This window comes from Lacerta agilis, chromosome 11, assembly GCF_009819535.1.
Source record: "Lacerta agilis isolate rLacAgi1 chromosome 11, rLacAgi1.pri, whole genome shotgun sequence".
NCBI classification, from domain to species: domain Eukaryota; kingdom Metazoa; phylum Chordata; class Lepidosauria; order Squamata; family Lacertidae; genus Lacerta; species Lacerta agilis.
The window spans coordinates 43,768,857-43,786,834 of NC_046322.1; positions in this window are offsets into that span (position 1 = coordinate 43,768,857).

Here is a 17,978-nt window from a genome sequence, read left to right on the forward strand (position 1 = left end):
AACTGGCATATGTGGGCTGCTCCTCATTAAAACCTGTTTACAATACATCATATGATTGCCTAACTCAATACGGCACAAAGAAGCTCTGTGCTTGTACTCTTGATAAGTTTGAGATTAGTTTTCAAATTAGGGTTATATTCAGCTGTGGCAATTAGAGCTATAGTCGGCTGATTTCCACTTAAGATATGCCTGGTGTTTGCAGGCACCCACTGAAAGGAACAGATTTCAAGATACCAGTTTAGTGCTTTATTTTTATTAGTAGTTAATTGGTTCTTGGCTGGTGATGGTTGGAAGAGTAAGCGGATGTTATCCGGTGGAAATTAAAAATATACAGGCTTAAGAAAGTAGGAAAAATCTATCTATCACCTGCATAAGCTATCATTGCTGATCAGTAGTTAAGGTGTACTGATATACTTCCTGCCCCCCACAATCTTCCAAAACAATTATCAATACATGGGTTGGGTCAAGTTTAAGTTAGTCCTGGTTTAATCCTATTGAAATCAATGCAACTTAGGTTAGTTGCTGTTAACTTGTCCCATTGATATATACTTTTTGGAATTCTAAGGAAATTATCAAAAGCATAGAGAAAGAAGAAAGTGGTTTGTGACATCAATTAAATAATAATAGCACTCCCTCCCAATAATTTTGGTCAGATGTGGTGTAGGCTCCAGCAAGATTTGTAGTAGTAACAATTGAGAATGGCTCTTGGGCAGCTCCAATTTCATGGTGGTGCCATCAGCTCCCCAAACAGCCTTTTACACATGGAAGGTTTCACATGATGGTGAATTTATCCATATCTAACTGCTTACAAATCGCAAGACCAAATGTGAAACCTTCACACCTGGGGGCTGGATTGGGTGGCAGCCATTTTGTTGACATCACATCTGAAGTGGTCCTTAATGCTGGAATGAATAACCTGTGGCCCTCTAGACATTGCTCTACTACAATTCCCATCATCCCTGACCACTGGCCCTGCTTGCTGGGATTGATGGAAGCTGGAGTCCGATATCTGGAGGGCAACAGCCATTCCCACATCCTTGTCTTAGTGGATGTGTTTTGCTCACATTTGTGGTCAGGGTGGAAGCTTCACTCAGGCAGATTGTCATGGTAGGGTTGTTGCCTTCCTCTTAAGTTTGATCCTAATAATTTGCACTAATAATCTCAAGGTATTTGTCCCATAAGCATCGTTGATGGAAAGAGATGTTGTGGGGTGATTAATTTTGCCTTGGGTTAGGTCTGTTGGTAATGTCTAGCTCTATGACACCGTTTTCTGTGAATTGTTACTTGGAAAGTAGAAGTAATGAGTGGTTATCAAAAAAAGATGCAAAACAACAAAAACATGGCACTTTGGATGTGTTTTAGAGCTACGTTGAAAGGAAACTATGGTCAATAACATGTTGTCAAGCATTCCTTCAGTGTAAAATTGGAGGTTTTAAGGCGAATGAAATTGTTATCCATTGCTGCCATCCTCTCTCAGAGTTCTGCGTGTTGACATATTAACTTGCCCAGCCAACTACAAGTTGGCTTTAGGGAAATGTCTCCATTATTGAATCAGTTATACTATGTAATGAAAACGAACACCATATGGGAATTGGAATACACCATAGAAATATTACTCAGACAGCTCATTTTCTGACTTGTCATGATTACATATTGGGATATCAGCAGAAAAAAATAGACAAGTAACACCTGAAATAGGCTTAAAAATAAGCCTGTGGTAGCATTTCTTTAAAAACATATTTTAATTCCCTAATTTAATAACAGACAAGCAATGATGTAGGTCATAGCTAATGGTGTGTATGATCAGTGATTAGTGTAATTCTTGTAACTACTGAATGTTCCATTCTTGTAACTACGGAGTTTGCCAAGGTACTTACTCACTGGAGATGGGGGATATTAATGTCCCTGATCTAATCAATCATTGATTTCTCCACCAGAAAGCCAATCTCTTGGCTTTATTTTTCTTTTGCAATTTGTCCAGTAGTCTGTTTCCCAAAACAAATATGGCCTTCTGTAATCTAAGGCGAACAGTTTGGCAGTTCCTGAGCCGAAAAGCTTCCCTATTACCGAAGATAATGATTTTACTAAAGAAACTGCATTGCACCTTTCTGTGTGTGGATCTGGTGGCCGTCCTCCAGGATCATTATGAACGTCAACATACTTCCACCCTAAATGTACAAATGGTGAAAACATTTCCTCTAATTGCATTTGTTTCTTTTAGGGAATTGGAGGAGAACAGATAAGATCTGAAACTCTCACGGGGCTCCAAGATTATTATCAAGCGAAACCAGACAAGATGTTACTCATGCAATTAGCAAATTGCATGAATGTCTATTTTAAAGTTAATAGTAAGCATCCCTTCCCCTCCTAGCAATCCAGACTGACAGCCTGTCTACAAGTCTTCAACTTTTTGCCTCCACTTTGGTCCTGATTGACACAGACAGTCTGCTTTTGTTATTTGTATTAGAAGAAAAATTCCCATTTGCATCTATGGAAGTTTGTCGTTCAGTGTAAATCACTGTTGAAGGCCTCTCAGTGTGGAATGGGACTGCAGTCAGGAACACAAAGGCAAAGCCCCTTATCCTCATGCAAGTCCCCAATGTGGATCAGCACTTGCTGTTTACTTTTAAAACACTGTCCACACAATTGTTAACAATGTGACTAGTTTTTTCTAGGATCCATATACTTTCCCCCAATTCACATCTCCAAGCTGTGCATGCCCTTTTTGGATAAAGCTCAGGCTGGATCTACACACGGGGCGGGGGGAATGCTATACATAAGCCATAAATTAGATTGTTATAACAAAAGAAAAACCCCTATGTAAAATCCAATAGACAAAGTTTTTTGCTCTACAGCGCCATCTGGTGTCGCGTCTTTAAAATGAAATTACAATGATATAACTGACTGAGTGTAGCTGAGTCCCTATTTTGTTGCATGCAGCACTCCTTCTGCAGTTCATCTTCAAACAAAAACTACTTGTTGGAGCTTGCTCTCTGCTGCAGTGGAATTTTACTTACTCATGTAATTAGTACATTATTCCCTCTATTCATTTTGGTAGAAAGGAAACACAATGCAAATGGGTTTGGGGAGAGGAATTAATCAATTACATATCATTTGCAGACTGAAAACAGCAACAACAGTGACAATAACAACAGCAACAGTGAACACCAATCATATTCTTTGGTCTGATTTCTATTCTGGACATGGGACGAACATGTCTCTGTAAGAGATATATAAATACAATATAATGTATAAAATCACCCAGAGATCTATCAGTACATCGCTGTAGCAGTGGGAAAAGGAAGGCCGTGATCAACTGAGCGATCTCTGGCCTCTTGGTGCCAGAGCTCTCTGAATGACAAGGAAGCTTTCCTTGAATTTATTTCTACAGCCTGTTTGGTACTACTGAAAATTATAACTTAACACATTGTATTGTGTTGATGGAGCATCACTTCCCATCGTTTCCCTGCTCTTATCACAGTGTTCCCAGTTTTGAAGCTTGGTTATGTTGACGCGATGTTTTATCACTCGGCATGCAATGTACTCTAGGGACGGGGTGAAGCAAAATGGAGGTAATAGGAAGCACTGCAGTTTACAACTCAGAGGAGGCCAAGTTTGCATACTTGAGGACCACAGAAGTGCAAACTTGATGCCATCTTATTTTAACACCTTCCCAGCTCTACTGAATCTCAGCATGGGGACCAAGGCTTCTGTGAGTCTCAGTTCTATTAGTGAGCTGTTTCATTGAGTGAAAATCTTTTTAGTGGAAATTGTGAACATGCATTTTTCCAGTTTTCCTCCTCTTGGGCTCCTTTTAAGAGCAGGCACCTGGATTTGATCCTTGCAACATTATTTCAACACTTTAGTACAGATGTTAGAGCAGAGTACCCATGCGAATTCCAGGTTGTTTTATGGAATAATTACTGACCTTTCCAATGTCATTAGAGGCTAGTTACAGGAAACAAATGGAGTCTAAATTATTATGAGTCACCTGATGCAGGAATTTAACACTTCAAAATGTTTTGGAGAAGGGCCAATCTGAACCACCATGTTACTAATTTTTTTTTTTTTTGAACATTTTAGAAATAAAACCCTAAGCTACATAGATTCTGAGGGGGTCCAAATTGGTGGCAATTTTCCGGGAAAGAGATCCACACATTTCACTGAAAATATAGCCTTGGTGGAAGAACATATACAGTTGTACCTTGGAAGTCAAACAGATTCCATTCTGGAAGTCCATTCAGCTTCTGAAATGTTCAGAAACCAAGGTGAGGCTTCCGATTGACTGCAGGAAGCCGCGTCGGATGTTTGGCTTCCAAAGAATGTTGGCAAACCGGGACACTCACTTCCAGGTTTGCGCTGTTCGGGAACCAAATTTTTTGACTTGCAAGGCATTCGGGATCCAAGGTATGATCGTGCTTTGCTTATAACTGGAGATAGATGGATCTTGGGTTACAAGGGCTGGAAAAGACCTCTTCTTGGCACACTGGATGTCCTCTTTGTTTGGACATCATGCTAAACCGTAGCTTAGTGCAATGTGAACAAGCCACAGCAAAACTTGGGCTCCTGCACTCACCATTCCCATCTTCCCCTCTGTTTTTCACTTTCACTTTTGATTAACTGCAGTTTAGTATTGGGGTGGCCAGCCTCTTGAAGCCTCTGAGATTTCTTCTCGCCGTCTTCTTTGTCCCAAGATAGCAAAGATGGTTGGCTTTCCCTCTCCCCTTGAAAAATACATAGCACTAAAGGAGGAAGTTGGAGTAGTGGAACACTTTCCCTCTCTGTGCTTTTTTCCAAATCTATGTGCTTTTCAAGCATCGGATTGGCATCCACGCTGCTTGTCATAACTTTGAAGAGCACATAAAGGCGAAAGAGGAAGTAGGACAAGTGACTCTCTCTCTCGCCCACCGTTCAGCTTTATGTGCTTTTCGAGACTCAGATCAACACCTGAGCAGCTGAACAGAAGGTGGAGTGACGAAATGAGTAAAAGTGGGGAGGTAATGGGGGGATGATCTTGGAGACTGGGGGAGGGGAGATAATGGGACCAAGGGGGTAGGCAAGGAGGAGAAAATGGGGTGCCGCAGGAGACAGAGAGACAGACAAGGAATGAGGGAGGGAGGGAGGGAGGGAGGGAGGTGGAGGTACACCAAAGTATATAGCAAATCAATTAAAAGGGATCCTATTCAAATTGCATCATTTGCCCCCCACCAGTTCAGACAGCTGAGACAAATCTCATCCCTCATTTGACTGAACTGCAAAAAGTTATGGACCTGGTGTTTTCCAGAACTGTACGTAGTACAAAAACAAGGCTTGACCCTCATCATTTTTTACAAGGAATCTGCTCAAAACCAGTATAAAACCTAGCCCTTGATATCATTCATAATGATTTCTGCTCATGATGGTATTGGGGCAGTTATATGTGATCCTGCTTTCAATATTGTTTCTGCCTGCTAAGTTCTGTAGCAGGCAGGCTGCTTCATAACCCTTGGTTTTAAGTTGCCGTATTTCAAACTAAAGTTAAGGACCAAGCGCTGCTTTTTTGGTTTCGAGGACACAGCAAGCTGTAAATGAAAACTTCCACTCTCTGCCTCATGATGATGGTGGAGATGGAGCAGGAGGATCTTGTTTTGTCCAAGCCTTGCTGCAACTTGTTCTCATACAAATCTATGGTTTAGTGTGACGTCTGAACACAGCCAGCACTAAATTTGTCGGCGCACTACTCTGACTCAAAAGGAAGAACCTTCATATAGTCAGCCAAGCTAATGAGCTATTAGCTACCACTTCAATGTGGTATTAAAACTTTCTAGTGCAGTGAAACAGACATACCATGGAAACTGCACAGGCAAACTTTGGACATTTTCTTTAAATTGCCTCTATTTCTATGATTATCTTTCTTTTTTTTCAAAAAAGCATAAGAAACATGATAATGCTTGAAATCACACATTATGCTATTGAAAAAAAAAACACCCTACTGCTGCCTTGAAAACAACCAATTTCTTTATATTGCCTTTTTAAGCAGATGCTTGTTTGCTTGTTCCTGTCAACAGTGTTTATTCTTTAACAATGTTTGCATATTCTGTTCTGTAAAGCCTGGGATTTCTCTGAAAGCCAAGCAATGATTTTGCATGTGTCATTGTTGGTTCTAAGCCACTGGGTGTCATTTTCTTCTGCTTCCACTTTAATTTTATACTGGGAAGCCCTAACTTGTCTTACAATTGCAGCAAAAAAAAGAGAGAGCACTGCCTGGTTCCCCAGGTGCTAAAATAAATTTAGAAGAGAAAGACTGGGAGAAAAAGGCAAGGGGGTGATTTGCAATTCATAACGATGCAGTCTTTATTGAAGTCCTTTGTAAAGTATGCTTTTTATTATAAGGGATGGGCTAAATGTTCCAACAGAAAATGTTTGCATTATGTACCATGCTGGGGGCTGACAAATGCATAGGACAGCAGAATAAGTGGTACTTTGGTAGTCGAATGGCTTGGCTCCCAAACAAATCGGCTCCTGAATGCCGCAAACCTGGAAGTGAGTGTTCCGGTTTGCGAACGTTTTTTTGGAAGCCGAACATCCAACGTGGCTTCTGTGGCTTCCAATTGAGTGCAGGAAGCTCCTGTAGCCAATCAGAAGCCGCACCTTGGTTTTCAAATGGACTCCTTGAATGGATTAAATTCGAGAACCGAGATACCACTGTAGTGGGGTAGGAGAGCTGGGGGGGGATGCATTTGGTTTCAGATGGTACATTGGTTGTTGTTGTTGTTGTTCAGTCGTTCAGTCGTGTCCGACTCTTCGTGACCCCATGGACCAGAGCACGCCAGGCACGCCTATCTTTCACTGCCTCCCGCAGTTTGGCCAAACCCATGCCAGTCGCTTCGAGAACACTGTCCAACCATCTCATCCTCTGTCGTCCCCTTCTCCTTGTGCCCTCCATCTTTCCCAACATCAGGGTCTTTTCTAGGGAGTCTTCTCTTCTCATGAGGTGGCCAAAGTACTGGAGCCTCAACTGCAGGATCTGTCCTTCCAGTGAGCACTCAGGGCTGATTTCTTTAAGGATGGATAAGTTTGATCTTTTTGCAGTCCATGGGACTCTCAAGAGTCTCCTCCAGCACCATAATTCAAAAGCATCAATTCTTCGGCGATCAGTCTTCTTTATGGTCCAGCTCTCACTTCTCAGCTCTCACTCTCATTGGTAAATGAGTCTAAAAAGCATCTATGGTGGCTTAATGTTAAGTCTGGAAGTGTATACTTGAATCTTTCTGAATCTGGGGCCATCCAGATGTTTTGGACTCCAATTTCCATCAACATGGCCTGCAATCAGGGATAAAGTGAGTTGTAGCCCGGAACATCTGGGAGGCACCAGGTAGAGAAAGGCTACTCTAGACGACATTGGAACTGCATACTGAGATTAAAGTTACATTTTCAGTCACTGCCGTGCCTGTGGTGCACACATAGAAATCTGAGTAATCTCTGTATTTCATTATTAAAGCTATGTATTTATTATGCTGTGAATATAATTTCCATATGTGATCTTGAATCCCCCAAAAGAGCAAGAGCTATTTCCCTAACTGCATCTCATTCCAGCCTGAGATGAAATATCACAATCCCTTGCCAACATCGCTCAAAATGCAGAGCAGCTGGATTGTTTGCCCAAAATGATGTTCCAGGTTGTTCTCCTGGACAGAACTCAGTACCTGAAACTTATAAAAGCGCTTAGGTTGCTTTGTTTCATCATGGACAACAGCCAGCTGAAATACATTTCACTGGACTTCCACCACAAAATTCCCAAGAACACTGTTATGGAACAGTCACACCTCCTTGCACGTAAACTCTTTCCCATCACTATGGAAAAGATACACATTAACCTTTATAGATTAATATTTGCAGCGTTACAGGAAAACGTGTGGCACCAAATGAAGAAAATAATATATTTCAATAGTTAGAAAGACCCACATGTGGCCACTTTCATTGCAACACCTGAATGCACTGACAGCACATTTTAAACTTTCCTCCATAAAGGGAAACACATTGAGCTTGGAGTATTATTCCAACAGCACATAGTAAGTGGAAAGTGTCAAAATAGCACACTGACTTCCTTGGAACAAGCATAAGTCATGGATGTGGAGGAGTGGATTGAGTTGCATGAAGAAGCAGCTCTTGCAGGGAATTTCGCACAGTTCCATGTGCACAGGAAAAGAAGGGATGTCGAAGTGCAGTGGAGAATTTATGTGACCCGTCATTTGTTATATTACATGCAGCTTGTGGACAGTGCTGGCCGGGTGGATATTTTTAAGCCTTGTCAGATCTATGGAAAGCCGGGTGTGATTGACAAAAGGGTTTTATTAATGTGTCTGTTCCATGCAGTGAAAAGAATGCTAATATAACAAATAATTTGCCTTTGCTGTATAAATTATGCAATCCTATAAACACTTCCCTTGAAATAAGCCCCATTAAACTCAATATGGCTTATGCGTTTTGACTGAGAGGAGGACAAACTGAAGAAGGACGTGAATTGGGAGAGGATTTAGTTATATTTAGCTGATTGCAACCTCTGGAAGCTTGTGAGCAGGAGCTCGTGAGAAGAATTGTACACAGGGGAGTTTAGCGGGGGAGTTTGAGCGGGAGGCCCAGAGTGTTGTCTCATGCTGTAGGTAAAAAAAGGTAAAGGACCCCTGGATGGTCCAATCAAAGGTGACTATGGGCTGTGGTGCTCATCTCGCTTTCAGGCCGAGGGAGCCAATATATGTCCACAGATAGCTTTCTGGGTCATGTGGTCAGCATGACTAAACTGCTTCTGGTGCAATGAGACACCACAATGGAAACCAGAGCACATGGAAACGCTGTTTATCTTCCTACCGCAGAGGTACCTATTTATTTACTTGCAATGGTATGTTTTAGAACTGCTAGGGTGGCAGAAGCTGGCACAGAGCAACAGGAGTTCACCCCATCATGCCGATCGGCAAGCCCAAGAGGCCCAGTGGTTTGGACCACAGTGTCACCTACGTCCCTAATTGTCTCATGGTGTGTGTAGGACCACGAGACATGGATGTCGAAGGAGCTGCTACAGTGACTTGCAGCACCTGTGCCACGTTTTTCTTCTTGTCTGAGAATGTGCAAAGTTACACCTGCAACCAGCGCAAGCAGGTTGCCTCGCTGGAAGAGACAGTACAGCAATTACAGCAACTAGAGATCCACTTAGCCACACATCGAGCTATTGGGAAATTTAATTCAAATCTCCAGGGCCTGATGAGCTGTGCACAATGGTATTAAAAGAACTTGTGGATGTAATGTCAGAGGTTCTGTGTGTAATCTTTTGAGAATTCTTGAAGATCAGGTGAGGTCCCTACAAACTGGAGGTGGGCAAATGTTGTCCCCATCATCAAAAGGGGGGGGGGAAGAAGACCTGGGTAACTTCCGATCAGTCCGCTTGACATCGATACCAGGAAACGTCCTAGAACTGATTATTAATTGGTTGGTCTGTGAGCACTTAGAAAAGGATGCTGTGATTACTAAGACCCAGCATGGGTTTCTCAAAAACAATTGAATCTCATTTCTTATGGTAAGAGATGTTTGACAGTGGAACAGACTCCCTCAGAAAGTGGTGGATTCTCCTTCCTTGGAGGTATTAAAGCAGAAGTTGAATGACCATCTGCCAAGGATGTTTTAGTTGAGATTCCTACATTGCAGGGGGTTGTACTAGATGACCCTCAAGGTCCCTTCCAACTCTATGATTCTAGATGGCTATATGATTGAATGTTTAAATTTCTTTTTGTATACATAAATATACATTTTCTCCCATATGTTTAGTCTATAAATGGAGAGGGTAACATTACCATGCCTGTTAGCTCTGTGCCTAACTCTTGCATCCTGCCACATGATCCAAATATGCACATGCTTAGTGAGACAACTGAAAAGGGGGCACCCATGGAATCAACAACCCTGATTGAGTGAGGTGCCTATAGATATAGGGGTCTGATTTCAGACATCCAGCTAAATATGCAGTAAGAAGTAGGGTAACTGATATGGGCCGGCCGCCTCTCCTGGGTTGATGTAGAAGAAACAAAAAATCTGTAGAAAGCCTTAATGTGTTCCTGAATGTGTGCCATTGAAGCGCATGAGTTCTTTCATTTAAGATCTGTACTGTTGATTATTCTTTTTCTATTAACCATTCATTCATTCATTCATTCATTCATTCATCTCTCAGTTCAGTTTGGATAGAACCTAGTTAACAACAGAGTGGGAGACTCAACTAATAGCTCCCTATATTGACTTCATTTCTATAAATGAAATCCAAAATGGGTTGCGATAAAATGCAGACCATAAGCATTTGAATTTCTGTTAACTAAAAATTAATACAATCGGAAACCTTAATTTCCAGACTTTTAAAAAGTGTTTTAAGGATTGCCAGGGATTGGATATGGTGGCAATTTATTCTTCCTGCAATTACAAAAGTCAATAAGCAAGTATCGGTGTCTAGTATATATGCACTTAGCAGCTCCAAATTGTTTAGGCCTGTAAAAAAATGTTTATATGTTAGAACATTGTCTCTCCTTATCAGGGCTCTGCACATGTACTCCTATAGACAGAGTCTTGAATTAATCAGAAATGTACAATTCTGTAGTGCTTCCAAGGCACTCTTCCACAATATGTATGGAATGAAAAATGTGCAAGATTAGCACTCTTGTACTCTGCATATCAATGTGCAGTATTCATATTTTAATACCTTCACCCCTGTTTTAACCCCCTTTCTGTCACATTGTATTGGCTGGCACAATGGCAAGATGACACAGAGCCTCCCTCCCTTCTTTCTTCTTGCTTCTGTGCCAGAGAGATTCTTTAATAAGCAGTTGACATAATGAAGGGAAGAAACCGCACCGTGTGCCAATAGTTTGAATCAGGTTATATGGTTATATGGAAGGAACCATTTAATACTTGAATGGTTCCTTTCCATATGAGCGAGAAATGCAGAGGGCCCCTTTGGGTTGGTCTTCGAACAGAACTAGTCTAGATGTCCATGATCAAAACTGCTTTGATTCTGACCTGCCAGCTTTCTGCTTGAAATACAGCGGAATTATTATTATTTTTTGGGTATTGAAATTGCCGTGAGAGATATCTGTGCTGACACTCCCCTACAAATTATTTGTGTAAGTTAACAGTACAATTGCATTTTGTACCTTACATTGGGCAGTTAGATTGCTCTAGCCCCAGGCTCCTGTACAAATGCATGTAAGAAATATGGAGAAAAACCTGTTGAAACGGATGGGATAAAACATAACTATGAAAAACCCACCTAATATTAGCTTTCTTTTAGTTACCAAAATTCAGCCTGATATATACACAGTATATCCAGGGGTTGTTCCCCCCCCCAAGCCGGAGCTCACCAGAGCTCAGCTCTGACACCTCTCAGGTGGGTGCCATTGGCATTCTAAGAGAACAAGGAAGGAGACCCCTGGCCCCTCTTTTTCTAGAAATATAGCACTGGCTAGTGGCACCCGCCCTGTGGAACACCCTGCCACCAGATGTCAAAGAGAAAAACAACTACAGTGGTGCCCCGCTAGACGAAAATAATTCGTTCTGCGAATATTTTCGTCTAGCGGTTTTTTCGTCTAGTGAAGTGGCAATGTAAACCGCGGTTTTCACTAGACGGAAAAAAAGACGGAAAAAAATCGTCTTGCGAGGCAGCCCCATTGACTTTTTTGTCTTGTGGGGCAGCCTTCCGCTAGACGAATGCCTTCGTCTAGCGAATTTTTCGTCTAGTGAGGCATTCGTCTAGCGAGGCACCACTTTACCAGACTTTTAGAAGACATCTGAAGGCAGCCCTGTTTAGGGAAGCTTTTAATGTTTAATAGATTCATGGAGGGAAGCATTTATTACGGTAATCCCCAAACAAGATAATGATTTGACAAACGTTAAAAACTATCGACCGATTTCATTGCTAAATTTAGATTATAAATTATTTACAGACATTTTAGCAGAAAGATTGAAGAAAACATTAAATAAGTTGATCCATGCTGACCAAACAGGCTTTTTACCAGGCCGTCAGATGAAAAACAACATAAGAACAATTGTGGATGTGATCGAGTATTTGGATTTAAGAATTGACAAAAAGGCGACCTTGATCTTCATCAACGCAGAAAAGGCATTCGATAATGTTTCATGGAAATTTATGTTAAAAATTTTAAGAAAAATGGAATTTGGAGAAAAGTTTATAAATGGAATTAAAGCTATTTATTCAGATCAATCAGCTAAATTAATTATTAATAGTGAATTATCGGATGATGTCAAGATAACAAAGGGGACAAGACAAGGCTGCCCCATTTCCCCTCTTATGTTTATTCTGGTTTTAGAGATATTGGCAAATAAAATAAGAGGAGAAAAAGGAATCAAAGGTATAAAGATTGGAAAAAGAGAATTAAAACTAAAGGCCTTTGCTGACGACCTGGTGATCACATTGGAAGAACCACAAAAAAGTATGGAAGAACTGCTGAAGGTGATAGAGGAGTTTGGGAGACTAGCCGGCTTTAAGATAAATAGAGGGAAAACCAAAATGCTGACAAAGAACCTGAGCAAGGAGGAGATTGAGGAGCTACAAAAATCATTTGGCATTATGGCAACCAAGAAGATCAAATATTTAGGAATTTGGCTCACTCCAAAAAATATAAATTTGTTCGGAGATAATTATGTCCCAACCTGGAGAGAAATTAAAAGAGATCTAGAAATTTGGAGTAGATTAAAGCTATCGTTCTGGGGAAGGATAGCAAGTATTAAAATGAACATTTTACCGAGAGCCCTATTTCTCTTTCAAATGCTACCAGTGGTCAAGGGGATAAGCCAATTTAAGGAATGGCAAAAAATAATATCTAAATTCATATGGCAGGGAAAACCACCCAGGATAAAGCATAAGTTATTGGTGGACAAAAGGGAAAGAGGTGGTTTCGGACTGCCAGATTTAAAAATTTACTATGAGGCGTCATGTCTGATTTGGGTCAGAGAATGGATGATATTAAAAAATAAGGAAATTTTGGATCTGGAGGGATTTAACAACAGATACGGGTGGCACTCATACCTCTGGAAGAACAAGGTCAAAGTCCATAAAGAATTTCTAAATCATGTATTTAGAAAACCATTATACGAGGTGTGGGAGAGGCATAAAAGCCTGCTGGAAAGGAAAACGCCCAGATGGCTATCCCCAACGGAAATTTTGACACTAAAGAAAACCAACACCGAAGATAATTGGATAACGTATGAAGAATTGTTAGTAGAGACGGAGAAAGGTTGGGAAATAAGACCCTTTGAGCAGGTGGCAGAGAAATTAACAGGATGGATACAATATTTCCAAGTGCATAATTTGTTTAATGAAGAGAAAAGAAAGGGCAATTTCGATAAAAATAAATCTAAATTCCAGGTGGAAATATTGGAGGGAGGTGAGAAATTGTTATCTAAAATGTACAATTATCTGTTGGAGTGGTACACAAAAGATGAGGAGATAAAAGAAGTTATGGTTAAATGGGCTATTGATGTGGGGCATAATATTCAGATGGAAACGTGGGAGAAATTATGGAATCATCATTTAAAATTTACTGCTTGTACGATATTAAAAGAAAACATCATGAAAATGATGTATCGCTGGTATTTAACCCCAGTGAAACTAGCAAAAATGTATAGGAAAAATAACAAGAAGTGTTGGAAGTGTGAAAAGAAAGACGGAGAGTTCTACCATATGTGGTGGGTTTGCGACAAAGTTAAAACATTCTGGGAGGCCATATATAATGAGATAAAAAAAATACTTCAGTATACATTTCCAAAAAGACCCGAAGCTTTCTTGCTAGGGATGGTGGGAGGCGAGATTAAAAAGAGAGATCAAAAAAATTTTCTTTACGCCACCGCGGCAGCAAGAATCCTGCTAGCCCAGAATTGGAAAACGTCAAACCTACCAACGGTAGCAGAATGGAGAGGGAAGCTTGTGGAATACTTGGAAATGGCTAGATTAACAAGCAGAATAAGAAATCAAAGAGATCAGCAGATAAGTTTGGATTGGAGTAAATTCCTAGAATATTTAAAAGAAAGTAGAAATTTGTAAGCACTTACAGGTGAGACGAAATTCTTGCAAAGCAACAGAATAATAAGAACATTTCAGAATGAACATTAAGATTAGTTTAACTAGATAAAATTGAGAAAAAGCGGACGAATGATGTACCTTGGAAAACTAATGTAGAAGCGGAGGGAAGTCAAAAACTCGGCGGAGTTTAAGAGATAATGCAAACCATGTAAAAAGACAAAACTGTATTTATTTTTGTTTTTCTTTTCTGTTATCTGTTTTTATGATGCAAAAACAATTAAAAAATATTAAAAAAATGTTTAATAGACTATTGTATTTTAATATTCTGTTGGAAGCTGCCCAGAGTGGCTGGGGAAATCCAGCCAGATGGGTGGGGTATGAATAAATTATTATTATTATTATTATTATTATTATTATTATTATTATTCCCACCTCCAACATAGGCTCCAGTATTTCCAGAACTGAGGAGCAGCCTTCAAGAATGTCATTGAGCTTGATTAAACTAGTTTGGCATACTGAATGAGGACACTTTGGGTTGGCCTGAGAACTAAACTAGACAATATGATCCCATGGTTTTGCCCTGTCGACTGGCTGCTTGAAATGGCAGGTTCCAGCACTTATGCAACATAACTTCTACTGTGTGGTCTCCAAATCTGGAAGCTCTTTGCAATGGTTATATCAACAGCATTCCAACTCAGAATGGAGCAACACTGGTGACATTGCCAGCTGATATCTCTCCATCTTTTAAAGTGTTCATCTACAATGGAGAAAGGGAGAGATGCATTTTGAAGCACGGATAACGATGTGATTTCAAAGGCCTGTCAATCCTGCAAGTCATTCTCTGCTTATCATATTCACGGATACTTAAGTAAGTACTTAGCATCATGATTCTGAGATAATGCTCCTAAGATTCATAGCCGTTCCATATGCTGTTACGCAACATGACTCCGCTGGATAAAAATACACCTCAAAAACGCCATTACAACATCTTCTGAAAATATGGACAGAAAGCATTTCAGGGACAGCTACATGGATAATTCATTGATGTACAGATGTTCATCCTCATTTGCTGTAGCAATATTCATATTTTGCTGATAAATAATTGAATCTGTATAGCTAACCCTGATCTAAAATAGCACACAGAATGATTGCCTTTTTCTTACTTTTTTTTTTAAAAAAAGGATTAAGTTTCCATTTTGTTTGGCAAAATATTTTAGTTAGGAAGTTTTAGATGCTGAAATCTGTCGAAGATACTTTTGTTATTTTCTTTCAGCAGGGAAGTGGCTGTAGCTTAGCAAGAATACATGCAATAACTAACTAACTAACTAACTAACTAAGCTCCAGGAAGTATAAAAGCGATGTCATAGATGTTATTTTGGCAAGTGCAGTGATTCACGTACTCATAGGAAGAATTACATATGCTTGCTTCAAACCCGGGCATGCCCAAGGAATATTTTCTTTATGAAATCAGAAATGGACTGATTTGGTCTACCCCTCCTGAACTTATGTGCAGATTTGAACTTCCTTATGCTTCTGATTTCTCACCTCTTCACATCTCTGGTGCACTTCTTGGCTGACAAGAACAACTAATATACCAGGCATGCATACAAAAATATGTGTTTTGGGATAAATTTATATGTAGAAATGTGTTCTTTGAAAGAAGGCGCTTTAGAATGATATATCTTGTGAGAAAATCCTTCATATACATATGATATGATTTTTGTGATTTTTTTAGGAAAGGAAAAGGAAATGGCATATTGATGTGGCAATGTGGATAGTAGCTCAGGGGCAGAGCATCTGCTTTGCTTGCAGAAGGTCCCAGGCTCAGTCCCCAGCAATTCCAGGTAAGGCTGGGGGAAGCCCCTGTCTAAAACCTTGGAGAGCCACAGGCAGTCAGTGTAGACAGCACTGAGTTACATGGGCCGATGGTGTGACTCTATATAAGGCAGCTTCCTATGACAGAGCAGTACAGTGGTACCTCGGGTTAAGAACTTAATTCGTTCCGGAGGTCCGTTCTTAACCTGAAGCTGTTCTTAACCTGAGGTACCACTTTAGCTAATGGGGCCTCCCATTGCTGCCGCGCCACCGCAGCACGATTTCTGTTCTCATCCTGAAGCAAAGTTCTTAACCTGAGGTACTATTTCTGGGTTAGCAGAGTCTGTAATCTGAAGAGTCTGTAACCTGAAGTGTCTGTAACCCGAGGTATGATTGTTTTATTGCATTTGGGGGGCATGTTTAACGCTAAGAGCTGTATTGGGGCTACCTTTGAAGGTGACCCGGAAACTACAACTAATCCAGAGTGCGGCAGCTAGACTGGTGACTGGGACCAAGACCATATAACACCGGTCCTGAAAGACCTACATTGGCTCCCAGTACATTTCTGAGCACAATTCAAAGTCTTGGTGCTGACCTTTAAAGCCCTAAACTGCCTCGGCCCAGTACAGTATTCCTGAAGGAGCGTCTCCACCCCCATCATTCAGCCCGGATACTGAGGTCCAGCTCTGAGGGCCTTCTGGTGGCTCCCTCACTGTGAGAAGTGAAGCTACAGGGAACCAGGCGCAGAGGGCCTTCTTGGTAGTGGTGCCCTCCCATCAGATGTCAAGGAAATAAACAACTACCGGTATCTGACTTTTAGAAGACATGTGAATTCAGCCCTGTTTAGGGAAGTTTGTAATGTTTTATTGCCTTATTATTATTATTATTATTATTATTATTATTCTATTGGGAGTGGCTGGGGAAACCCAGCCAGATGGGTGGGGTATAAATAATAAATTATTATTGTTGTTGTTGTGAAATTTGGAGAAGTACCAACTTTTAAGAATGACTACAGTATGTTCCTATCTGCACATTAATCTTGGAGTTGTGAATCAGGTTGCTTCACATCAGAATTCACAGACTTTAAACTTCTTAGGTGTCACTAGTCTGAACTAGACAGCTTCAAATAACAAACAAACAAACAAAATTTTAAAAGTTACGCAGTTACAGAGGATGGGAATGAGCTTCAGGCAAGTGTGAGATTCCTTCTCAGCTCTTGTTCTCTACTGCCCCACACCCCTTCAACCTTTGCATTTGCATGTTCAGTGCTTTTGCCTATGGTAGCCTTCTTCTAGTACAAGAATAATGCTATCCCGGTGCATTTCTACCCTCTGTGTAACATTGTGTTATTCCAGTGTAACCGTACTGGCAATGATCCTATCCCACACAGTATACGTAACTCAAGCATCACAGTATTGCTCTGTCGAGAAATGGAACTAGCCCTGAGAAGTTGTATGTTACACTTTTTCTATATTCTTGGACTCACTCCTGTAGTGGTTCCCCTGGTAGCATTTGAGCAAATGTCTTATCATTTTAAAGAGAAGTGAGTGTTGTGGAAATTCTGAGGTAATCTTATGCTTAACAGCTAAATTGCTTGTGCTCAGTGCAATTTTTCTAGAAAAAGAGGTGCTGGAACTCACCACAAACGCTTCCTTTGTCCTGTTATAATGGCAATGGCGCCCACCTGAGTTCGAGTGAGTTCCAGCTAAAAAAAACAAACCCCTTATTGTGCCAGTTTTGAGGCACTTGGTGGTGAGCTCTGCTAGAGTTGGCCAAAAACATTTTAGTACCTGAGACATGCAAATACCTTTCCCTCTTTAAAAATATGAATGAAGCAACCACAAATTGCCACCATTTAAGTTCTCATTCAGAATGTCTGCCTCGTGATAGAATTGATGGTAAACTCCTGTTCTCCTGGCATGTCAAGAAAGTGCATTGACTACTTGCAGCCATCTCACCTAGCCTACTGTGCCCCTTCAACAGAAAGACCTTGCCCGATGATGTTCTAAATAGATCCTTTAGCATTTATAAATCACTTACAAGAGCTCTTGCTGAATAGCTTTTGCTGACACAGCAACTCCCCATTTCCCTCTCCAAAGAGAAGGCCCGTTTT